Source organism: Eufriesea mexicana, unplaced genomic scaffold (assembly GCF_001483705.2).
Source record: "Eufriesea mexicana isolate 0111107269 unplaced genomic scaffold, ASM148370v2 scaffold107, whole genome shotgun sequence".
Taxonomy (NCBI): Eukaryota; Metazoa; Arthropoda; class Insecta; order Hymenoptera; family Apidae; genus Eufriesea; species Eufriesea mexicana.
Genome location: NW_016908335.1, coordinates 954777 through 981096, shown reverse-complemented (window position 1 = coordinate 981096; position 26320 = coordinate 954777). Strand labels below are relative to the sequence as shown.

The following is a 26320-nucleotide window of genomic DNA, read 5'->3' as shown; positions in this document are numbered from 1 at the left end:
ATTAACAAGCAAAACAGAGTCCTTAGAAATTTGTTGCGACCAGCACAATCGTGAGTTGCTTGGTGTTGGAAAGAGAATTTTAACCCTTTGCATTCGAGAGCTGACCTGCAGTCACCGTTTCATAATATTTGGAAGATCGATATTAATTAATATGTCAAATTTAATATAATGTAACAGTGTGCGAAGTATCGAAGTCAAATAATTCTACGATTCTATTATTATACAATTCTTTATTTACTGCTCGAAAACGTATCGTCAGGTTTTTAGTAGAGAATCTTTGAATTTCTTCTCTCCTCTAGCTAAAAATCGTCGAGTGCAAAGGGTTAAAAGAGTGCGTCTTTGTATTTTCGTTTCGTTATCTTGGTTATCTTTTCCTAAGTTAAATCAGTTTACGAGTTTTGAATTTGTGTTATCGCGTTCTTGATCTTTCGACAATTTTCGCTGTCTCAAAACTAGTATTCGCCATTCTACACAATTTTAACAATTTTTTAAATTTTAAAAATATAACCGTTAATTAGAAGCTACTTCGAAATTGTTGCAGTGAAAATTAAATACTAAAATAAATTCTAAAATCCCTTTCCCTGCGTTTTGCCTTTTGTCTTCCGTTTTCTAGAGACGTCTTAACCCTTTGCACTCGACGCTTTTTTCATTCCAGAAAAATGGTAGTTCGAAGATTTTCTGTCATAAAGTCGACGATATTTTGAAATCGGTAAATAAGAAATCGTATGCAAATTAAGACGTAGAATTATTTTACTTCGATATTCCACGCATCGTTGCATAATTGCAAATTTGATATATTAATTAACATCCATCTTTAGAAGCTGTTTAAATGGTGACTGAGAGGCGCCTCTCGAGTGCAAAGGGTTAACATCTACACAGTTTTTCCTTCGTTTTCACTGGCTGCTATTTCTTTGCATTATAACTCTTTAACGGAAATAAAAATTGTCCCATTGAACAATTAAAAATTTTGATTAGAACATCGATCAAAAGAATATTAGAACGAATCTTGCATCTAACGCTGGACTAAAAAGATATTCCCGTGGCGTCCTGAGAGAAACTTGTGATTTCAGCGTGGCTGTCAAAGGGAAAACGTGCAACTGGTCTCGGATCGTTATCCGTGACGTTCGTATTTAGATTAGGATTTTATCGCTCAAACGATCAATAAATGGCACGGAAGGCTATTTCTCTGGATCATCTGGTTTCGATATTTATCTTGGCACGACAGCGTTATTAGCGGGAATTTATTTCGAGTATCCTTCGTTATTAAAGATCTCGATTACGCGTTTCGCGGCCTCCTTTCCGCGGCAGACGTCTAGCCGGCGGAGCAACGAATTCCGTAATCGGCCGCCGACTAATTTTAGCCGTTTCGTGGACCTAGAGCCTACTCCGCGCGTCATCGACCCTCTTCGCGACCACTGGAAAGATCCTACCATCGTCTGCGGTCCGAGCAAATCCACGGAGTATTTCCATTTCGACTCGGTTTTAATCGCGAGCATGGAAGCCTTGAAACCACGCTGGTCGCGTCGCGAACTCTCTTTTCGCAGGATTTATCACCCGTTTACGATCCTCCTTTACGATCCTCGCGCTTATTACACCGATCAGACCGCATAGCATTCCGAACTCGACTCGATTCAGGATTTATCACCCGTTTACGATCCTCCTTTACGATCCTCGCGCTTATTACACCGATCAGACCATTCCGAACTCGACTCGACTTTACGCGTGAAACCTTGACATATGGCTGCTCGCGTCTTCGACCCTACTCCGCGATCACCGAGAAGATTTATCCCTCGTTTACGATCCAGCGGAAACCGTGATCCCGATTTCGATTCGATTTTAACCACGCGGCAACTGCGGCGAGATGATCTCGTCGTCGTCCATCTTTGCGACCGCTGCAATCGGTTCAATTGTCATTCGAGATCCAACGGAGGACGTAAAGTGTCTCCATTTGAATTTCATTCCAACTGCTCGCAGGGAAACCTTGAAGCAACCTCTGTCCATCTATCGCGAAGATTTAACTAACGTCCGCGATCCTGCTGCCGATTAGGCGAATAGAAACGACCGGGTATTTTAATCTCGCTTTAATTTTAACCACGCGGCGGGAAATCCGAGAGACCACGAGCTACGCTGAATGCTCAGAAGCGGCTTCTCATTCGGAGTTCAAAGAGCCGATCTATCATCGCGGCGATTTCGCGCGATACGCATCAGAGACGAGCGCGGAATCGCTAATTCGGTTCCGCAAAAGGCGCGGAGTCTCGGAGACGCTAAAAATACCCAGATCCCGATATACCCGCGTATCTTTGGATTTCCTATGAACGATAACGTTCGTCAACTCGAGCTTCGAACTACGCTGTGCCTCTTATCGACCGATTATTCCAGGTCTCGGAATCGCGCGGGACCTCGGGAGCAACCTTTACAGCTCGCGCAGCCGTGAAATCTTCGCGGAACAACGAAAATCACGGGAATTGCATCGCGGCGCGGATTACGGCCGCTTCCAGTGACGTAAACCGAGAAACAAACGCGTGCCTGAACGGTAAATTTAATGATCTATTTCGAGAGTAAGCCGGTCGCTTAAACGCGCGGAACGGCACAGTTTCCTCGAGTACAGCCGTGGAAGAGAAAAAAGAAGAGAGAAGAAGATGGAAGCTAGGAAAGAGAGGAGCGACGAAACCGCGTATTATTCGCGGACAAATCGTCTGGCTGTATTTTTACGTACACGCGACCCGACGTCCACGTGCGACTAGCAAAATGCTAAATACGCGCAGGACCCTGACAGACGAGATCGTCTGCAACCTTGGGCGAGTCTGGCCAACGCCGCCCACTTTTCTGCCAACTCGATCTCGCGGAAGAAGCTTCTTCGACGTTGGCAGGAAACCTTGTCCCGCTCCTCTCCGCCCGCGGTTTTCCATCCTTTTCCCCACGCAGCATCGGCCGGCTAAATCCGAAATATCGCGCGATAATGGCGAAACGCGGAGCCACTAGACAGCAACCTAGTGGAAGTCGGAGATTTTTCCACTAGGTCATCGAGCAAAGTGTCTCTTTTAAGCGCTAAAAAGGAACGTTCGCGGTGCCAAGAATGGCACTCGCGGACCGGGCCTCCGTTGCCAAGAGGAGCATCTGGAGATCGAACCAAGTGCGTCTAGAGCTTAATCTAGATAATCTAGATAATCTAGATAGTCGCGAAGCCATCGGAAAAACGGCAGAGGCGGATTAATCGATACTAGCGCGAAAGATTGGGCGAAAAGAGTGATATCTCGCGATGGATGCGTTATCGAGGAGCTAATCCGGCGCCAGATTTGGTTCGTTCCGTGGTCACGATATCTCGATGATTAATGACAGCCTCCGATCGATCGAGATACGATGGCCGCCGCTTCTTCGACCCCCCTTAGCCGAGATTTCGACCAACAGCTCGCGGGAACCGCGAAAATTCGCAGAGACGAAACGGTGAAACGGTAATTCGCTTTGACCCGACGAACTCGCTTTGTGCCGTCCCCTTTTACCCTCTGCCACGGGACAAAGGGTGCACGAGGGTCGCAACGATGCGTTCCTCGACGTTTCACCCCGGGGGAACGCAAACACACCGCGTGTTTACGATCGTCTCGCCGCTGCGCGATTTCGTACGTTTCCGCGAGATACGAGTGGAGTAACAGAGGGAAAAGTCTGTTCGAGAAGAGGGAAATCCTGACAGAGGGCTGGGAAACGAGTGGCGCGCAGCGATTCAAGCGACTGGGAATTCCGGGAGAGATCGATGATCGCGAGTGACGCGGTAGATCTCGAGATATCGCGAGGTCGATAAGCCGCCGACTCGTCGCGACGTAATTAGGTACATGATTCAATTACCTGGCGAAGTATTTGGAGCCTGGATATTTATCGCGGTCTAACGAAAATCGGGAAAGACGAAGAATTAGAGAAAACGTGGGGAAAAAGAAACGCTGGATGGTAAATTCGAGTGGGACGAAAGAGAAATAAGAAAATTAGTTTTGGCACGGCTAAACTAATCCTATTCGAATGGAAAGATTCTGGCCCGACATGTTTCTCCGTGTCTGACTCGGAGCTGCTTAATCCCCTTGTAAAAATAAATTCCAAGAAAGTCGGTATCTCGAAACCGAAACCCGTCTGTGACACGTTTTTCGTCTCCTATCTGATCTGCGACAGAGTATTCTACAAGGAAAGACGAGATCAATGGAGAAACGTGAAATAAAACTGGGCTAAAAGTGGTTCCTCTGCGTCCTTACTCTACTTCGTAGAGGAACACGATTGATTTTGGAAGATATCATCTGAGAATTTACGACGATCGTCGCGCGAGATAAGCCGAGCCAGATATCCAACAGAAACGAATCACTGAATGAACAGCTATGCAAACAAACGATTTACCCTTTTTAACCTGTATCGCAACCTTGCCGAAACTCGATCGCGTGACCACGGGAGCGACGAGAAATACGATTTAAAAAAAAAAGAAAAAAGAAAAAAAAGAGAAAAAGAGAGGAAAGAAAATTGGGAAAAAGGAGAACGAGGAAGGTGAAAAAAGCAGCGCGAAAAACGCGCGAGTGCGGAAAACCTTGCCGTGAATTTCAACGAGCGCGAGCCTCGCAGCTCGCGGCGAATAATCCCGCGCGATTTCCAATCGCGGTTCGCCGTTTTTAAAGCGCCTGCTGTTTCGTCGATCGTGTCCAATTTTCGCTGGTTTCGCGCGATAGTAAATGGCGCTGGAGACGCCGCGACCGGGGGAAACAGGGAGAACGAGAGAGAAAGAGAGAAAGAGAGAGAGGGGGAGACAGAGAAAGAAAAACGGACATGAAAAGAACACAAATAGGGGGAAAAAATAGAAAGAAAAATATAAAAAATGGGAGAAAAGAGGGAAAGGGGATGAAAACTGCGCGGATCACGGGTGACGATAATTGGGAAAGGGGTGGGCGCGTTTCACGGGAATTTCGAGTCATTAGAGCGTACGCGGGGAGGAGAGGAATTCGCGTAACAAAGGAGATTAAAGCAGCCGGGAAGGGAAGGGATCTTGTCAGCAGACGAGGGTTGGCAATCCTTTGCGCAACAGCTGCCGCTAACTATCCGCGGCTCGTCGACCGTCCAATCCAGTTAAGAGAGTTCCGAGTTTAACGCTGTTACGCGAATCAACACGGAACGTCGCCGCGAAAATCTCCGCTCCAACCCCCCGGCAACCCCCAGCGACCCCCGGCCTCGTGATCGGACCCGTGAATTTCGGCGCCGCCAAGTTACCAGCTCTAGAGCCTTCCTCGAGGAACGCTCTTTCCTTTGATCGGCCCCAATCGAATTTTCATCCCCTTTTCGTTCGCCATTCGCTCGCAAAGCTGCGGTGCACCAAGCCGACCCCCTGCGAAGACACCCCTGTACTCGAGTAACGCCGTGTATTTCTCTTTTCTCAATTTTGGTTCAGGCGATCTCGAAAGATCTAGAACGTTCAATGGCCAGTCCTAAATTGCACCAGGGGTACGTGTCGCGATCGGGGACCTAGAAAGAATAGTACCATCGAGAGTGCACCGCGACGAGTGGCCCCCCTGCGAAGACAGAACAATCGGGCGCTCAAATATAAAATACGAGCTCCCTATCGCCAGGGGTCAGTCAATCCTCCTAAACTAATCACTGATTTTCCCTCCCTTCCGAATGAACAAACGTCCATTTCGAAAGTATCGAAAATCTGTAACAAGACGATGACGTATCGTTTTAGAAGATCCAAGATCCGATGAACATCGCTCGCGCGGGGTCCTCCACCCGTCGTACCACTCTATCGAATCGTGTCGGTCAGATAAGGAATCAGAGGCCTTGATTTCCGCATGATCCACGCCCAACTCGAAACGAGCGTCTGGAATGAGAACGCGAGACGTTGCGGATGATCGTGCAATCGGGTGGCGCATCCGCAAATCACCTTCGTTTACTCACAAACCCGGCATCGATACCCTGCGCAGACGATCGGTTTATCTGCCAGGTCCGATACAGAATACACGCTTCGGTTATCGTCGCACGAGCGTCCATTGTCGTCGCGACCACGATTTCCTCCGACGTTCTTTCGTCTCCTGCATCGTGGCTAACTTCAGCACCGATTGCACGAGCAATCGATCGCCGGGATCCAGATCTATCAACGACGGGAAAGAAATCAGGGGAAGATTATCTCTCGACCTTGTCATCGACTGAGAGGACTCGAGGAGACCCACGTCCCTTGGTCGACTCGTTATCGTCGCACTACGCTCTTGCGAATTTGTTCCTGTTATTGACAAACACCAAAGTGTTTGTATATGCTCACCGACAGATTTCTACGATCACTCGAGAGATAACGGTGGTTCGTGGAAAGGCGATAAAACGGCGAATTATTGAACCACCGGCTGTGCGAAACTTCGACGCGTTCAAAAATGGTGGGAAAATCGATGGAAACGCTGGTTACTCGGATGATGCCATGGGACCATCGAGCAGAGCGTGTGACTATTTATCGAAAGCTGATGGACGCGATGATTCGACGCGAGATGGAAGATAAAACCGCGGCAGAAGCAACGAAACGGCGCCGATTGTATACAATCTACGATCTCATAATCCGCTGTGTGTCTATTTTAGTTGGAGATAAGGGTCAGCGAAGAACCTAGCTGCGAGATTACGCAACGATTTCAATAGGTTTGCACACGCGTCGATGAACATCGTAGCGTGTATCTGCCCTATAGGAATTTCGCGAAATCCCCAAAGCGCGATGCGTCATGCGATGAAAAGCGCGAAAGTACTGCGAAGCGCGTGATCGGAGGCGAAGGCTAATCCACTCTACAGATAAACGCACACGCCGTGTCGAAATTTTGTTTTGCTTCGATAATGCGTGAATCGCGACACGCTGGAATCGCGATGTCCTTTTGGTCGGTTGCTTCCTAACGGGATGAACATCGGTGAAAAGACGAAGGGTGACGTCGTCGGTGAAAATGGACTCGGGACCACTCGTCGCGTGGAGAAAGGCGGTAAACGTCTCGTTGACCGACGCAGGGCTTCGGAAATACGATGTACCGGGAAAAATAGATTTTTCCATCGAAGGAGACTAAACTTTATCCCACCTTAAACGCGGTTACCGGCGAGAAGCTCGCGACGAGAGATGGCGTCCACCATTTCCACCCGGTACACCGACAAAGAGACACAGAGAGAGAACGTTGGGTAAAATTTGGCGCCCTACCAATTTACCTCCATAGAGCCAATAACGGATCAACCAAGTTTATTTCGAGTCTGATAATAACGCCACCGCGCAACGGCACATCCGGTGAGACTTCATTCCCCGTTGGTATTAACATCGGGCATACAGAGGTGTAATACGCACGATTAATACGAGAGCGGAACTGCGAACGAGCACGCGAATTCCCGCGAAAATTGGTAAATCGCGCGATTTCTCGTTCCTGTAGGTCAACGAACACGACTACCGCGGTAGAACAACCTTGCGCCAGTTAGCAACCGCGCTTTAATAAACGTTATACACGGACCAAGATTATTTTCGAAACCCCGCTCGAGCCATTCTACCGGCTGCGAGTAGGTGTAATTGTAGCTAGCCATGGCGAGAAATTCGCGTGGGTCGGAATTTTTATCGCGGAGTCGCGACTTATCTCGCGCGTGGGAAGAGAAGAAAGAGGGAAAATTAAGACGGAATTTCCAACCACGCGATTATCGATAGAGAAATCTGTAGTTGACGAGATATCGACACGACGAACGATAAAAGTGTCTCGGAACGGGGAAGTTTGCTCATCCGCGAAATCAAAATACAGGTGGCGAATAAACATCGTTGGCGACGCATACGCGTGGAAAAACCGGCGAATCGAAGCGCGTCGCTCGATCGCGATAAGCGAACCGCGATACAGGACCACACGTGTCCTCCGGCTCGCGCAAACAGTCCACGCGCGCCATTTTCGTGGCAACAAGTCGCGGGCCGAAAGGGCCGTCGCCGACCCGCGCGACGCCGCTTGTCACCGATTCAATTTTAAATAGGATTAAGTCGCGTCGTCGCGAGGTTTCACCGGCTCCGACGTATTCCCTGTCCATGGTCGTTTACCTCTCGCGTGTTCGTTCGGCTTCCTGGACCGGGATGAAATTTTATTCCGCTCGCGAGGCAGCCGCGCGACAGCGATGAGAGATCGAGCCGAAGCGCGGCAAAGCCGAGCGATTTTACCGGAGGATGGATCACCACGGGATGAAATCAAAGCTCAAGCATTCCGGCTGCTCGAGCGTTTCATACTCTCTGTCTGCGCCACTGCGCCAGATTTTCCGGAGGATAGAAATTCTCCACCGTTACCGATATCGAGGTCGAGGCACGTCTCATAGACCCTCTACACGGGGTCTAAACACCGTGTCTGCGGGGTGGTATCAAGTCCGTTGCGAAAATATAAAATACGAATCACGAGGATCGCGGTGGAAAAAGCGATCGATCATCGAGATCGACACGCGCAATCGGGATCTCCGGAAAGTTTCGACGTGCGATAATTAAACGCACGAGGGCCCCCCGGTCGCTCTGTTATCACGTACCTTGTCCAAGCTACTGCTTCCAATCGTTATCCCAAATATATCTGTTCTGATCAACGATGGGCCTCGGTGCGTTGACGGACCCCTTCATAAGTGTCCCTCGCAACTTCACTAGGCTTCACTATGCGGGCTGCCAATGCACGCGTATCCCACGGACGTGCACGAACCGTGACGCGATCCGACAACGATCGATCGGAGGATTTATCCAAGCGACGGTTAGAGCGGGTGCAGACGTGGAGAAGCCGAAGAGGGCGAGCGAGAAAGAGACTGGAGGGTAGGCCTGGACACGCACAGCACCAAACAACCGTGTCTTCGCGGGGGTTCACACGCGACGTGGAACGAGAATTAAGACTCCGGGGACCGGTCGGCCTCGCACGAGTACGAATCACTGAAGCCACCTGTCGAAAGAGTCTGTCTTTTATACGCTCGAGGTGACACCGGCGAGATAACGCCGGCTCCCGGAGTTTACATGCGGCTGGGTTTCCTCGTTCTCGGTCGTAGCACCCGATCACCGCGCCGCGATTAAATTACCGTCTAATTACCGATTCCCGATCACGCGACTTCCATCAAACGGATCACCGATCCCGCCGCTCTTTCTCTTCGTCGCAGATTCTCATTTTCGTTCGAGATTTCGCGGAAAAATCGGTAGACGAGCGTCACTGACGCAGGATCGTGTCAATCTCGAATGCTAGAGCACGCTGGTAATTTCGGCGGACAACGACCGACTCGCAAGCCCTGATTCGTCGTACAAACGAACGATCTAAGTAACGTATACAACCGTGAATCGATAGCAGTGCATGATTTATCGTTAACGCGTGTATAAGCTGAAGCGTATACGAGGTTCGCTATCAGCGCCGAAGCAAATGTCGAAACGTTGAAACGAAAAGTGACAGACGGATTGGGTAACGAGGTTGTTCCTCGAATCGATCGGAATATCAAACATTATGCACGTGCGGGAAAAAACGTGAGACGAGTATCGAGAAAATTGTCGCGATTGCTGGAAACAGGCGAGTCTCTTTCGAATTATTCGATCGCGGTTTCCTCGTTCTGGGCTGGAGCTTCATTAACGGTGGTTCGAATGCGTGTCACGGTTGCCGCTGGTCGTCACGAGGAAAAACACAGTAGTCGTAGGAGACACGCGAGTGGACAAGGGAATACCAGTTTCCCCTTGGAGGTTCGCGGAAGGCCTGGAAGCTTCGATATTTAAATCAGGTTGCGCTCTTCGGTATATAATGTGAACGCGTTTTCGGATTCGTGAGAGAAGCGAGGAAACTACGGATAACGACACTCGTCACGGCGCGTCGTTGCAAATACAGGAGTATGAACGTCTAACGAGAGAACCGGGTCGCGAAAAAGTTCAAGCGCGGAAAGTGACGCGCCACCTTAAAGGAGACCAACCACGACCAACTCGAAGCTGCGGTCGAGCCGCGCGGATGAAGCTGCCACGTTGCGGATGTTTACCGAATAACCAGATGATTTTCCATCTCCTTCGAGATGCGGAACATTCGAGAAGAAAGGACGCGTATTTTAAGAGAGATAAGACGAGAGCAGAGGTCGTTGGCGGCTGAAGGTCACGTCGGAAACAACCCCTATCGCGAGGGAATTGGCAGCTGATACGCAGCGTGGATCCTTACGTAACCCGGCGAGGAGGAGCACGATCGCGAGGAGAGATGGGATCGATGGATCGCAGGATGATCCATCCGACGAGACTCGTCCCATAATTGCGCGCCGTCCGCGTCGTCTAGGCGCCACCATAAAATTCGATCTCGCGACGCGGCTGCGCGCTCGGCCGCGCGTTGCCGTTGCGGAGCGACGTGCTGCCATTGACCTTGAATTTTGCGGCATCAAGGTCGACGGAAGAGGGAAATTCGCGGGTGTCGGAATTGACGGCGATAGACGTGGACGAGAGACGAGAGACCTCGAGGAAGCCCAGCGCGGCCGAGAGACAGGGAGAGAGAGAGAGACAGATCGGAGAAACTCCGGTTTGCTTTTCACGGATTATCTCGACGGCGATTATTTTCTTGAGAAACTCACTGCTGCTGCGGAGCGACCGCTATTCTCTCGGGCTTTTCGTGGACCGCGATGCTTAGTAGCTTTCGAACGACTGACGCAACGGTGCCTCGGCGTCCAGACGCTTACGCAACGACGCCGCGTCCCCTCTTTTTCATCCCTCTTGGATCGAGGCAGACGCGACAAGTCGAAAAGGGACGACCACGGCCGGACTTGCACCGCGTGTGTGCTCGTGGACGTGGCGGTGATCGGAAGCGAGCCAGCGGCAACCGGTGCGAACCGGATATCGTCGAAATTTCGACAACGAGATTCGCGTATGCCTGGCACAACGAGGCGTCGCGACGCTCCTGAGATCGAACGGTGACGTCTCGCGCCGCCAGTCTTTTCGGCCGCCCGATGACGTATACTTCGAGGCCCTCTTCTGACGCTCTCGTCTAACCGAACGGAAGTCGCAGCGTTGCGGTATTTTCCATCCCGGCCGTTTTCTTCACCTTCGATCCGTCCGCTCTGCCAAAGCTTTATTTAGACCACCCTCTCGTCCCCTTTCGCCCGCTCGATCTCGATTCATCGCTCTGCCTGTGTGTCGCGCGTACGCGCCTGTGTTCGTACGCGCGTTACGTACGATATGAATTCGATCGCGATCCATCGGCCCTAATCTCGCGACGTCGGCGTCCACGTCCACATTCACGATCCCGATCCCGATGTCGTTCCGCGGGAAACGAAAAAATAAAAGCCGGATAACGAGCGAGAGAAGAAAACAGAGACAGGCAAGATCGATCGCGGCACGGACAAAACGAAAGTAGCAAAAATTCTGCGCGAAGACTGACATCCCTGCTCGGATACGTGGCCCGTGCAAAGCTCAAATACGAAAGCGCAGGCTTGGCACGAGATAAATGTGGGTTGCTGGAGCACAACGGCTACAAACAGACTGTTCGTTCTACCCGATGAATGGATATAATTCGACCGATTTATCACGCTCCGGTTTCCCCACCGACAGCCCCAAGCATCCCCATGAAAATCGCCGATTTTAACGAGTTCCCGACTTTCCAGTCTCTTAATCTTAACTGCGACGCGGGACAGGTCGATAACATTGCAGATACCCATCGAAATCGAAGCTTCGTGAAAATACACCCGCCTATCTCCTCATCGTCTACGATTATTTATAGCTTCCTCCTCTTCACCGATTCGCTACTGCCCACGATTTCGCGATCTACCGAAAACTACTGCCTCGTATTCGCGTCTGACCTTTTGAATCCCGATCTCCGCGTCGCGATACTCGCGATCGAACCGAGTTCAACCGGCGTACGCCCGATTAGAGTACGCGTTCCAGCGATAAAGACGCGTGTTATCGGTTACGAGTTTGGAGGAAGTGACGCCTGGCGTGCGAGCATACGACGCCATCGATTATTCGACGCCTATATGCGATTTTAGCCACTGCAGAATGCAGATACACCGGCTGCAACGGGATCGACCTCGGCGTCGCGGTAGACACACTGACCTATTTCAGCTGCCAGAAATTTTCCAACCACGTTCCAAACACCGCTACTGTCCACAAACGCAAGGTCTGTAAACGATGCTCGGCGTATCTAGAGACTCCGGACTTGACATTTTCGATGATTCACTGATACCAGCGTATCGTTCTCATGCGGGACGCGCTGATTACGCCTGGGTTTTGGCAATCGTCATTGATAATCCTACGGTAAACCTCCCGGTGCGAGGTGCTTCTTCCAGACAACCATGAAATATTTCCAGCTGTCGCGGTTGCTCGAATCAAGGCTCTTCGCGATATCATCTCGCTGAATAAACTCGCGATGCTTATCAGATCATCACGAGAGTTTAAACAGGCTCGCGAGTAGTCACCGTGACGCGAGGTTAACGCGGGTTTCTCGATGAAAGCGGTGATCCGGGCAGCAGGTGGAAAAGATCAACGGACACAGCGTTGACGGGAGGTTGCCGTCGTGGAGCATGAACGGCGATTGGCCATCGAAGGGTAAACAAGATCGGTGAATATAGATCGCGCAATCTATCGACTTGGACAGAGGTAGAGCTCTTTATCTCGATGATCGAGCTGAAACCACGAGCAAATAACGATACCGCGGTCGTGCGCAGTGGTTCCATCCGCGTCGTCGTCGAGACTTGGTCGTTCGCCGAATCGACCCTGATTTAAAGTTCAAATCGTCGCGGTGCTTGTCTATATACGGTGCTGGAGAGGAAACGTTCGAGCCCATCGATAACGTTGTATACGCTAGGCTACTACGGTTATCGACTGAAACGTCCGAGACAGGCTGGAAGAAACACGATCGATCTTCCACTTAGTATCGGGACATTACGGCTGCAATAACGACGGAAACAGCTGAAGTTGGGGAACTGGAAAAGTCTAGCGTCGATCGCTGGTCAGCCAGCGAAACAGTGGTCCACGCGTATTTATCCCGATAAATTCGTCGACCTTTCAACCGGCCATACTCGAATTCCCCTCGCATTTGCATCCCCTGCCAGGCCTGCTGCTGCCATCTTCGATTCGCATCGAGGTCGCTCGATATTCCACGGCATTCAGAACCGTGACCCCGTTCGAGTCGGCGTTACTCGCGCGAATCGCGGAATCTGCCGTTGTCGCGACAAATCACGCTCCGGGACTACGAAATCGCTCGCAGAGAGGCCAGTTGACTATCGCGGTAATACAGAGAACGAGCGGAGAGGAGAATGGAAAACTAGGAAGCAGTCCCGGGTGGAATCCCGGCGAGGAGAGGGAAACACGAGCGTCGAGAAAGGCCAGTCACCTCGAAACTGCAAGACCCAAAGCCCGAGAGCCCGGTTCCTCGCCCCTTGCGGCACGGGATGACGACGACGCTCGTAATAGTTCAGTGGAATTTAATCGAGACGGCAATTGTTTCCTATTAACAGTTATGAAAGCACTCCGACGACCTCTGAACCCCTTTTGAACGGTCGCCGACGCCGAAGCCGTACATACCCCCGGCCAGTCGTTTTAATTGGAATCCATTCGAGGAGATCGTGGCCAAGCGATGGACTTCGAGTCGGCCGAAAATTGCTGGCAAATCCGACCGAAATTCGCGTCCCGCGATAACGATTCGCGCGTTCGCGTAACAGTGCGTACGGAAATTTTTCATCCGTGACGTGTCGCTTTCGGATCGCGCGAGTTGCATCTCGGGAGGAGAAGAGAGAAGCCAGGGAGCGACGACTTGACGAACGATGAGTCACGGGTGAGTCTTCGACGAGATTGAATTGGTATCGATACGATTGACAGGCTGGCTATAAATAGCGTAATAGTGGCGAGTGAGTTGGGAGAGATGGTATAATAATAGAGGGTAGCCGAGGGTTTTAAATAACTCGGTATATGCTCGTTGAAAAGTAGACTGGAAGTGTTGGTGGTTGATTAACGAGGGTGGATCACGTGAGCAGAAATAGCGAAGAGCGAAGGTGAGACTGGCAAGGTCTCGATGGAGTAATTGATAGCAAGGCTGTGCACGGATCCACGCAGACCTCGAGAGATCTCCCTAGAGTCGCTCTACAGTCCCTCGAGAGCTGTCTAGAGGTTCGAAATATTTTTCGCGATGTATATTCCAACCCTTTGGATAACTAATGACCCAAAGAGAATAACGAATGTTGCCGAGCTTTCGAGGGTGCTTTTTTAACGGCTGCAAATTGCAGTAAAACTTCCAAGGAGGTTAGTAAATAGCGGAAGTTTGTTAAGAAATTATTCACCTTCGGCGTCGCGTTCTTCTCCCCTTTCTCTCTTCCGCCCTCCTCGCTCCGGAGCACGGGGAACATCGAAGGGTAAACATCGTGGAGAAATTCAAAGAGGAAAAGCGTGCAGGCGGAAGACAAGAGCGACTCGAAGGAAAAGTATGCCATTGCTCGATAAAAATACGTAAAAATACATCGTGACGGAACCGGTATTGCGAAACGCGTTATCGGAAATCGTCGACCACAGCGTCAGAGATGAAACGTTTCCGGAATAGCGAGTAATTTCTGTGGAAATACAACAAAAAATTTTAAATCCTTCAGCAGAAGCTGCATCCGGAGAAAGGTAAAAGAAAATCGTACTAATTTGCGATTCGAGAAAAAGTCGCGCGAGAGAAAGCACAGGCGAAAAAGCACGGGAAGAAGCGCGAGTTCTGTTTCCGCGGTTGCGAAGGGGGTAGAGTAGACGAGGTCGCGAGACGTGGGGAAAGGTTAAACGAGGAACAACCGAGGGATCGGATCGCGGAGAGAAGGAAGAAAGCCTACGAAGCCTGGAAAGAATCGCGAAGATGTAGATGGAGAGCGTTTGCAGCCGTGGTCGTTTAATAACATCAAGATGCAACGTCTCGTGCAGATCCTTCTCCATCCTTTCGCTCCTTAATCTACCCTTCAACCCCGACCATCGCATGCCCCATGTTCTCCGCGGTCTCCTACCCCCTGAGAATATTCTTCTCTCACGGTGTCCGGAACAACCCGGCTCTCCGGGGTAGTTTAACATCGCGGAACTGATCGACAGCTTTGCGAAATTCGCGAAAATTTTCCGCGACTCGAAGAGGAACGGAAGAGGAACGGAAGCGGAACGAAAGAAAAAGGGGAGAGAAGCGGGAGTGAAACTAAGACGCGATGGTAATACTCGTTGGAGGAAATTACGATTTTAATATCTCCCAGTTTACGCCGGTCGAAGAGAAAATGCGAACGATAAGATTACGGGCCGCTCAAAGATTCTCGCGGATCTTCTATTTTTCCCTCCCAATCGCGGGAAAACTCGTTTCACGCTCGACTGACGACGATCGCTTTTCCACGACGGTATCGTGGCCGAGCGACAGATAATTCGTAATTAATTCAGAGATTCAGACCCTGCCTGTAATTTATTCGACACCAGCGAACCGTAAACATAATCGATTTGTCGCGAGACACTGGCTATTTACAACAACGTTAATTAGGCGCCATCGAGATCATTCATTTGCCTCCCCATCGAGGCTCTCCAACCTTTTATCAACATTTCCAACGGGGACGACTAACGACTCGAGTTCGCACCGAAAGAAGAGAAAATGAAGAGAAAAAGAAGAGAAAAAGTGGAAAGTCGTGGAATTCGGAAAAGAGAGGTTCATCGCGACAAAGGGATGCTCGAATTTTCGATTCGTATTAGCGAGCCGACGAGGGGGATTATTTCGTACCCGAGCAGAGGAATAATCAACGTAATTCCGTGTGTCCTTCGGTCCCGAAGCACGAGTCTCGTATCGCGAAAAGACCCGCTTAGCGGGAAACAGACAAGAGGACTCTTCTCCGAGCACGAATCAAATGACGGAAGTCTAACGAAGCTTCCGTTTCGACACGCGCATGCGCGACCTTTGTGCGAAATTGCAAAGTCGCGTCGCGAGGTGAAGCAACCCTCGAAGCAACGTGTAATTCGCCGACGACTACCTTTCAATTTCGGTACCGCGAAGAGGAAAATTAAAAATCTCGATCGGAAATAATTCCGGATCCGAGTGACCGCGTCCGTGATGGAGGACGCAAAAGCGCAGTTGCTCGTTAATATTTAGCAATCGTTTTAAACTTGGCGCCCGGCGTGACGCGGCGTACTGTGCCCTGTATAAACGTAACTCCGTTTAAACGACTGGAAAAAGGAAGAAAAGAGCGGGAACTTTCGCGTCCGCCTGGGTACCGCAAATGCAAAGCGCGTTAAAGTTAAACTTGCGCAGTTTATTGCACCTTCCTGCCGCCATTCTCCTTTTTTCCACCCCCTCGGCCAAAGCTCGTTACGCTCGTCCCAATGTTTCGGGATTTGAATCTCCGGGTCAGACTTTCTACTTACGCGGCCTGCCAGCGAGCACCGCCGTGGTATTAAAAGTTCGCACGCGTCCGCAAAGCGGATTACGCGCGGTGGCTGTGCGGCGACAGGCGGAATCGAAACCCGAGCCAGAAATGGTCATCTCGCATCGCGTTACTTTCTCGATCACGCTTTCCACCTGGTTCCATCTTTCCATCGCGCGAATTTCAACCGGCACGCGTAATCCAATCCGCGTCACGCTCGTCGTTCGCCGCCATTTCTTTTTTTCCAATTACAGGCGCCGCGAGAACCGCGCGCGGACGAAAGGCAGAGCCGGCTACGCGACGCCCCAGGACGCATGAGGAATCGCGACGATTACTCTTAAGCGACGTCGGGATAATACCGGCGGTATTACGATAATTGCGGCAACAGCTAACAACGGTAGCACTCGTTATCAATGTTGTCGCAGACGGCGTAAAAATGATTATGGAGGGAACAGGAGCGAGTACGAAATTGCACGGCCGACTCTGGAATAATAACCGTTGACTCGCGAGGGGAGGCGAAAAAGAGGATCTAGCTGGGAGCAGGATCCTCCCACGCTCGCAATTTCGCATTCGATTTTATTTTCGCCACGCAGCCAACCCTTCCTATACCTTTCCGACCCTCCAGAGCTTTTCTTCCTTTTTTCCCTCCGCTTTTCACCCCTTTTTTTTTTTGTTTCTCGTCCTCTCCCTCTCTTCTCGCCCCTCTCTGCTCGAGGGGTGCAACGGCGTCCATAAATCGCGGTACGAGCATTAACGCGATTCACAAGCGCGAGGCCGCGAAGGGCTCGCGACAGAGGAGAAACAAAACAGGGAACGAACCCTCGGGAACGAGTCGGGAACGTTGAAAAGGTGCGACACTGGAAACGTGGCGAGCAAGAGGGTGGAGCAATTTTTTACGCAGCCTCGCGGCCCGCGTCCTCGCGTTCCACACGCTCGTTTAATTCTCCCTGGAGAACGCGGCGCGGACGACACAGAGCAAACCGGTGAGGGAAAAAAGATCTTTGAATCATCAATGACGATCATCGTACACCACTCCCGACGTCTTTTCAGGCTCGAGTAACGCACGCTGGGAAAATGATCCCGTAGTCGAGTGTTCCGATTGTTTCGAGTGATCTCATTCACCCCCTGTGTGACTTTCGCCGAGTACTCGTTCGAATGCGAGACTAAGGGCAAAGTAAGAAAGTAAACGCGCGTATAACCCAGTTGAGAACGCGTCAGGTGGAAAGGTGACGAAGAATTAACCCTTTGACTACGGCCGACTTTGAAAAGCACCGGTCGTACCATAAAGAATTCATTTACAATGTCCGCCGAGAACGGCAAAATTTTGGGCAGTGATGCGCCCTTCCTGTCAGAAAAAGCAAACTGTGTTGAGCGCTTATATGCGCCTTCCGTGACGCAAAGGCAAAATTTCTGAGCGCGTATATGAGCACACAGTGGCCAAGGGGTTAACGCCAACACCTTCGTAACGCCCCTATCGTTCCTCGACGACTCGCCTAACCTAAAACCGATCTACCTCGCGCGCGGCCAGCTCGAATCGTTCGCGAAGCTTCGATGTCCATCTCTACCGGGTCAGCCTGCGCCAAAAATACGCCAGTCATACCGTCGATCGTTCGCGAAATCTCGACTTCCACTTCTGCAACGGAGCCAACCCCAACGTTCGAGTGGACGCACGTCGTAGGAGCGATTCGCGTCGGTTCCGGTCGCGATCAACGCGAATTATTCAAACGAAGTCAACGCACGACACGTCGCAGACGGAAATAGAAGCGCGGGCAGACCGGCGTCGGTCACCAAGCCATTCTTAAACGATCGACCGACGAAACTCGACCTCGAGACCTCGAACTCGATGGCGCTCGATCGGCGGACACCCGACCACGCATCCTCGAGCCACGCACGGACCCTGACACGAACTCTATGAACCGATCGCGGCGCATTCCGCGGCCAAATGAAATCATGACACTCGGAGAAGAGCGCTCGCGGATCGGTCGATCGTCAACGATCCTCGCGGGTCGAGTTCCATTGACATCGTTTAGCGACGCTGCTTCTCAGGCGAGATCTCGTCCATCTCCGACGTTACACAACGGATCAGCCCGGACAACGGAAATTCCACGATGATCGGAGCAAATGAGTAAATTTGCTCGTTTCTCGTAAATCGTTGCGAGCTGTAAGGTTAGACGGATTCTTAACTGATCGCGAGACGTACCGAGTGAGCCATCTCGAAGAGGACGGGATTGTACGCTCGTTTGTTACAGCGCCTACTCGCGCACGGTGTTTGCGTTTTCTTCGCGTTAAATAAACCGGACGACGCCCGAAATACAACCGCGAAGCGTTTTCAGCGTGGATTTCGTAAACCGTGTCGAGTAAATCAGAAATAGACCGAACCGAGATTCGCGCGGCTGTATCACAGACACGCCACGGTCGACCCCGAAAGAATTTTATCCGCCAAATTATCGTGCCTCTGCAATTTTCTCGACAACCGTGTCAACCGCGAATACCTGATACGATAATCGAGTAAATTGAACAAATACGACTCGCGGGAGAGAAAAACATGTTCGCCTTGGCGAACCACGAAGATGTTAACACTTTGACTGCCACGTTGGTCATATACGACCGGTCATGGTTTCTCCTGCGAGGTCACGGTGGTCATTGCTGACCAGGCGCTTCAACTGCTTACAATTGTAAAATTTAAATGAAAATTGAATGAAAATTGACAGTTAGTGCATTTTGAATATAACCGCCACGGCGCCACGGTGATCACGCGTGACTGCCAAAAAGATGTCTTATATCGCCAATTTATTAGTATTTTGCCATTATATGCTTTGAATAATAAAAGTACGCCCCTGGCGTCTTGAGAGAAACAAGGTGACGGCAGTCAAAGGGTTAAGATGCGTCTGAGAACCCGTTAACCTAACACTACGCAGAGTGAACTGAAAAATTTCGCGAGGAATTGACAAGTAAGAGGAACAGACATGTCCTAGGCAAATAATTTTCCGATTCCTAGATCTTTCCCTTTTTCTCCCTTCCCTGCCATTTCTTACTCGTTTTCAGCGCGGATACCGTGTAACGATGCTGCTATTTTTGCGACGGAGCGTGGTGGCAGTTTATCTTGTTTCAGGATTTATTGACGGATTACAACGGTGAAAAATAGAGGCAATGAAAACGGACGAATTGATGGGCAACGATATTTTATCGCTTGCTTAACCCGCGCCCGACGAAAATCATTGTCGTTATCGCGAAACGGACGCTCGATCTCGAGTTCACTGGAACGTTCCTCGACCGCGCATCCATTATTTCGGCTCTTTTATCGAAGTACCCGCGAGTAATCATAACTCCCACTGCCAGCAGCGAAACAAAAACTTTCGACTCGAACGGGTCGGAGCATAGTCGGTTCCCGTCCCTTGTTCCGCGTTTGATCACGATCCACCAGCTCATCCCGTGTCCAGCCGTTCGTCGATATTTTCGGACTGATACAAGGGCAGCAACGAGAACCCGAGGTACGGCGTATTACTCGGAACGTCGGAAATTGAATCGCAGCCCAAATCTGAATTTAACGACATTGTTCTATAAATTGATTAGCCGTGTTCGATGTTCGAAACGCCGCGTTACGAATATAGATCGTGCCCACGCGCCACGGAGATGTCTAACGACGCTATAGATCACTGATAGAGGCTCGCGAACGTGGAACGTGGCTAGATCATCGCTCGCTATTCAACACTTTTTCATCTTTTTTCTCCTCTTTTTAAATCGAACGAAACGCGTACGCGACGGAGAAACAGCATCTATCGAGCGTTTAGTCGGCTATTAGAAGGTGTCAGTTACCGAAAACAATTTCGCGTGTCCCGATCCGTGACATCCGCGTTTTCGGCTGCATTGGAGATGGACATGGAAAATAAAAGTGGAAATAAAAGGAAAAGTTGAAAGGCGTCGCGCTGTAAAGATCGAAAAAACCTTTTGAAATCGTATCGACTATTTTGAAATCGCAAACACGAGAAAAAAGGGGAATCCATCAACCGGGGAGTGAATCGCAACAAACGACGGATCGTACTTCGAATCCAATCAGTCACCATACAAGCTGCATATGGAGTACGGCGCGGAGCATGACGGGGCACAATACAGAACGCAGACGACTGAAACAAGCATATCTAGAACGAAACAAATTCCACGACAAATTGGAAGGTTTTCACCCGACTGGCCATCGTGCGTTTCCAACCTCGCTCGCGGTGTAACCTCGTCACGCGGCCAGCGTGTGCTCGCTAATTAAACGACATTATCGTGGCTCGCGTACGCGCGTCTTTTTCGCTCCTGCTTAATCGCCATTGCCGCATCTATTATTTCCGAACCGATTAATACGGGTCCCGCGGACCGGTGTGGCCGCTAATTATTCTTCGTCGGTGGAGAGTTCGGGCAGCGAGGTTAATCGTGCTCGCAGCGACGCCGGAAAATGCGAGAGGCCGCCACCAGAGATATGGAAAACCGCTGACACGCGCGAGTTTTCCACGTGGTCGCGTGTTCAGCGGCCGTTCGGGTGCGGCTTCATTTGCGTTTCGGATCCGGGTCACCCTCATTTCCTCAGTATTATTGTCGCGGGTTTCTTCTTTTCTCCGCGGAACGGCCGTTCCCAATGGGCTGACGGGGATAAAGGAATAAGCACGGTTCTCGCTGCTCGTCGGTGCGCCGCTTTTCTTGCGCCATGTTTTCGCGCCCGTTTCGCTGGAATACAACGAAACTCGCCAACAACGATGGCGCCGTGGATGTTGCTTTTTAAACACGTGGCGCTAGACGCTGCGTTAACTGGATATTTCATTCTGGAGTAAATACACGTTTGCTCGAGGCTGTCGGATGTTAACCTAGTTTAGCCCGAATGTTATTCTCGGTAGTAACGGAGGAACTTTGTTGTCCGAGTAATAAATGCGCTACGTCGATCATGCCTCATCCTATAACGTAACAAATTGATCGTCAGTGTCTGCACCACGCTGATTCGTATAAATCGTTTAAGCCTCGGAGGAGAATCGCAGAGGACGAAAACTTTGCCCCCGGTTATCGATACGTAACGAGCATCGTAATCGAGAACCTTCGTCCACTTGGTCCAGACGTGAGTGTTCTTCCTGTGTGCGCGCCCCCTGCGACCAGTCGCTAGCGCCAACAACTTCAACTCGATTATCCGCCTTCTCTAGGATATTCTATTAGCTGTAACGTTCTTGGCAGAGAAATAGATAAGACGTTCTATTCCGGTAATAAGCGGAATCTACAGCGGAATTCCGTGGTCACGCGAATTAACCAATGAATCAACCGGAAGCGACGAGTCACGAACGAGCTATAAACGCGTTCATAAGTTTCAACGAGCAAATCTCGTGCCGTCCGGTGGATTCGTTTGGAACGTTGTTTTCCTATTTTTCTGCTCCACGTTTGACCGGTCGAGTTCCGAGGATCGATCGACTGCGATCAAGCGATGAAAAGGAACGATGAACGCTTCGCGAATATTTTCTCTGTTTCCCGGCTTATTTTTTTTTTTTTTTTTTTTTCAAATGGTTACGCGAAAACGACTATAACGGAACGAAAATAAATCCATGCACGGTACGGGAGAATTCATTAATTATAATTAAGCGCGATGGACCGAGTCGAGATGCGTAGGCATCCGTGCAGCCAAACAATTGTGTAGCTGCCAGCACACCGTCTACCACGCTGATATAAATTAAGCGCTTCAATGAAAGCCTCGTGACTCTCTCTACCACGATTATTACCTCCCTTTTTCCTCCTTTTCTTTCCCATTTTTCCCTTTTTTCCTTCCCATTTGGCTTACCACGCGCTTACGCGTCGCGACACGAAAGCACGAGGGGAACACTGTCTGATTTTGTCTCGAGGAAGAGTAACGTTCGTCTCTAAAGCGAAGTCGAGACAATGCGCTTTCGAAACGACGCGAAATTTACGAATAAATGAGCCAAGTGTTGCACTTTGACAGTGATGCTTCGTGGTACTTACCATTTTGAAGGAAACCTGCCGATGTCGGCGCTCGAGTCGTAGAGAAAATAATAAAAATCTCTCTGGTTGTTCAAAATTCGTTCGATAGATCGATTTCTCTTTATCCTTTCTTTATATTTCTCCAGCTACGACTCGTCCAACACTTCCACTCTCTTTTCCCTTAGCTTTATTTCGCTCGCAATAATGGAAGGAAAATACTGCATAAAAAATATCACTGGTTTACTTTGGCTTGTCCTCTATCTCTTTGAGACTACTAGAATCGCTGAAAACCTAAGAAAAACCTGGAAAGAAGAAGACGGTGCATTAGCGACGTGCGATCGAGACAAATCGTAGGTGAATAATACGAAATAATGTCGCGCGGACGTGGAATGGTCGAATGGCACGAATGGCGCGTTTCGAAAGAGGCAGTCCAGCGAGGAGAGCTCGGAATGACGTTCGTAAGTTGGAATAGAATCGTCGCTAAACGATGATAAAGTGCCTTTGGATAAGCTCGACGTTAACCAATATTTAGCGGAAGGTCTCTTACCATTTGCTTCGAAAGCATATTGCGATGGAACACCATTCGCAATGGTATCTCGTGCATGAAATATGAACGGGTATATCCCTCGCGTATATTTCTTCGCGTCTTTTACTCTTCGCTATTCCAAATATCCATTTCCCAGTCGGATTCTCGATCGATCGAAAATTCCGCGAGTCTCGCGTCGTTGAAATTCCAATTCGAAGCAAAAGGTGCAAACCTAGACCGGCCTGAATGGATATCGCGAAAATAATGATCGTATCGACGGCCAGTCCCGCTCTGACCTTTAGCTAGATCGCTTTCTAGATTACATTTCCGTCACTTTCCCGAGAAAAGAATTATAACCAGCGATAGAATCGGTTAAAAAAGGAACAACGCGACGCTTCTCGCCATTCTCTCGTCTAGAGGCCATAAATTTTCCACCGTGGCGTGCGGATCGCGCGAGGACGAACGTTACAGGTACGTAATCGTTCGTTGAGAGGCCACTTTCACCGCGAATCGCGATTGACCGGCGACAAACGAGAGGCAGAGAGAGAGGGAGAGAGAGAGAAAGAGAGAGAAGGCGAGAAACGTACGAAAAATCCCTTTTCCACGTATATACGACTGGAGGCGTAGCATTAGAAAGTATCCCGATGGATGTACCTGTCTAACGAAGCACGAACTCACTGGCAGTAGATACGTGAACGTGTACACGCACACAAGGCAGAGCTGTATCGAATCGCGCGATCTCTTTCTACGAGAGCGTGTTACAGGGAACTCATGTTTCCCTCGTTCCTCCTCTATTTTCCTTCGCGTACTTTATCTCTAACACGCTCGCACGAATGCCTTTTTAGATTCGCTCCTCGTACGAACACTCGATAAATCGGATCTGAAACGACATAGACATGAATTATTCGTTAGCCGATGCCGGGAAGGCGGTCAGAACGAACAGCCAAGACGGCCCACTTACCTGCGCGTGAAAATCAAACATCTCGCGGGGGTTACGTAAAAACAGGAAATCAGGTCGTCGTCGTCGTCGCAGAGGCTGACCATAGCTAGACGGACGCGTGACTACACGCCGTTCCTGTACTCCTCTGAAATCTATCGGTGATCGTTTATTTTACATTCACTCCGGATACCTGGCCAGCATACACGTTTTACAATTTGTCGGCTATCGAAACGTGACCGGTTGCGTCGTCGTTGCTACGGGGCCCTGTTGTGCTCTCCTTCAGCGGCATGCAGATCGATCCGCGAGCACGCTTCTCGTTCACCGATCCTGGACACGGGATATAGACACGTGTAACGTATTCCGTCGTGGTCTCACCTAAAAACACCTATAAATATTCTCGTATGTTGATCATCTTGTTGTTCGTGTTCCCGATGAACCTCCTCTGCTTCACCATGTGGCCGCCTGCCGATCTAACCTGTTCGAAGACAACGTTTCAGTGACAAATGGCTTTTTCCGATGCGATTGGTCATGCTAGTCAAACGCGATATCTACGCCAAGGATCACCCGATGCTATCTTGCGCCATTTTTTCCCCAACTGTTTTCCTACACTTTTTCACGATTATTCCGTATCGCACGATACTGCGTCGTCGCGTGACGTAACCGTTCCAAGATCGTTCTAATTAATTTACGTGCTGCTTATGCGGGCTTGCGTGGCATCGCTGAATCCGATCATTTAACCGAGCTAAATGAGCGCGCTTCGGACGCAGAACCGGCCGAGTTTTATTAGACTTAATTCGACCGGTCGCTTTTAATTCGATACGCCGACTCCATTCGCGCCAACACACGGCTGAGTTTCGCGTTTTATCGTGCTACCATGCGCGTGCCTTCCTCGTTACGCCACGTCGAGGGAAAAAGGTGCGAGAAAAAGGGGAAAAAGGAGAAAACGAGGGGAAAGGAGGGCGGGACGGGGGGAAAAATTGGAAAACGTACGCGACGAGATCGGTAGATCGGGAAAGGATCGTACGAAGCTTCTGGCGTCACGCGCGCGGAAATATGCGACGCGACGTCTAACAATGAGCCCGGTACAGGTCGACGAACCGCGATCAACGAGGATAAAAACCTGGACGTTACTCGAATAACGAGATTCCGTGGATCGGGAATGAATATCGGGCCGAGGCGATCGATCCATACTTACACTCATCGGTTACGGGCTGTGTTATCGCACTGGCAGCTCGAAACTTCGCTAAACGGCCTCTAGCCGACGACCCTGGCAGCCATTAACGAGCACGATAGTCTATATAAACAGAAAAATGCCAATGTCAATAATCCGTTTCCGAGAACAAACTCGATCTCGACTCCGTTCGAGTTAACGGAAAGGAGTCAATGAAGACGGTCAACGGGCAGAATTATGGAAAATAGAAAATGTGGAAAAAATGAGGAAAAAAGGAGAAAAATGGGAATGATCAATTTGGATTATTTTCACGAACGAATCGTTCGCGTATGATACGAGTGTAGCGATGTTACGAATGCTTTTATCTTAATCCCTCGTAATCCACTGGAGCCTGGATCATAAGCACGCTTAATTCCCCTGTCAAATTTCGCGCGCCGAGTGGGAAAAATTTTCCACGGATAAATTCGCGTAATTGGAATGGAGATACACGGGGAAGATCGAAAGCCGCTGCATCGATCCCTCGGCTGCTGTGTGTCACACCATGACCGCGCCAGCGACACGGCAGTACGAGAAAGTCTTTAAAAGTTAGCGGCAACGGGTGTGCCTTTTGCATTTGCATCTGAATCGCAGGCGGACGCTTGAATCGCGGGTGAACGCGAATTTTATCCCAGCCAGGTGATATTTCTGCCCTAGAACGGCGATACGAGTTGCAACGCTGCCCGTTCCTATCAATCATCCGGGATCCCGTTGCTTGCCACCTCGAGGCTGCGTTCGAAACTTTCCTACTCCCTCTCTCTACCCGTCAGACGACTCGCGACCCGGACAGTGGAAAAAGGGGAATGGAGTTTTGGTGCAGCCTCGTAGTCGGAGGAAATTTCAGTTTTGCCTCCGAGCGAGGAATTCCGACGACGATGACGACGACGACGACGACGACGACGACGCCTTGGGCAGATGAGACACGAAAGTGCGTCTAGACATTGGGAACCTGGTTCCAAAAGAGTCTGCCACGGAGGATTTCCTTTTTAGGATTACCTTCGCCGAATTTGCTCGGGAATATCCATCGGACTACGTTGAGATATTATCCAACTGAATACAGGGAGGAAGTTAAATCTTTGATAACGCGATTCCCATACTCGTGGAACAAAGTTCACCGTGACACGGCGTGGATCGATGTTTTCCTATTTTTTGAAAATGTGCTGCACTTACAACGTTACCTCGGAGAAAGTGGCATTCTTGGCAGCCGCGGGCTGCGACGAGAAAAACGAAACAGCGCCCTCTCTACGATTTCCCTTTTCTAAAAGCCTCTACACAGCGTCTACGTACATGAACAAGAGTCTGCCGAGCTTTTAGCCATCTACCAACGATCGACCAGAGATCTACCAGAGATCTAGCAGCGATCTACCGGCGTCTACCAGCGATC

General features: G+C 50.1%; 1 protein-coding gene across 6 annotated transcripts in view; it reads right to left on the bottom strand.

Moving 5' to 3' along the window:
* Nucleotides 1-26320, bottom strand: part of Mdr49 (Multi drug resistance 49) — a 62251-nt gene that overhangs the window by 28017 nt on the left and 7914 nt on the right. For 2 of the 6 annotated variants that reach the window (XM_017910911.1, XM_017910906.1), the window contains exons 2-5: nucleotides 24925-25023; nucleotides 23751-24204; nucleotides 23444-23669; nucleotides 22285-22565 (exon numbers count right to left, since the gene is read on the bottom strand). The gene's annotated coding sequence lies outside the window, so the exon portion shown is untranslated. Of the gene's footprint in view, nucleotides 1-8508; nucleotides 8904-10539; nucleotides 10676-22284; nucleotides 22566-23443; nucleotides 23670-23750; nucleotides 24205-24924; nucleotides 25024-26320 lie in introns of those variants that run through there. The other 4 variants (XM_017910905.1, XM_017910910.1, XM_017910912.1 and 1 more) reach the window with 2 other exon arrangements.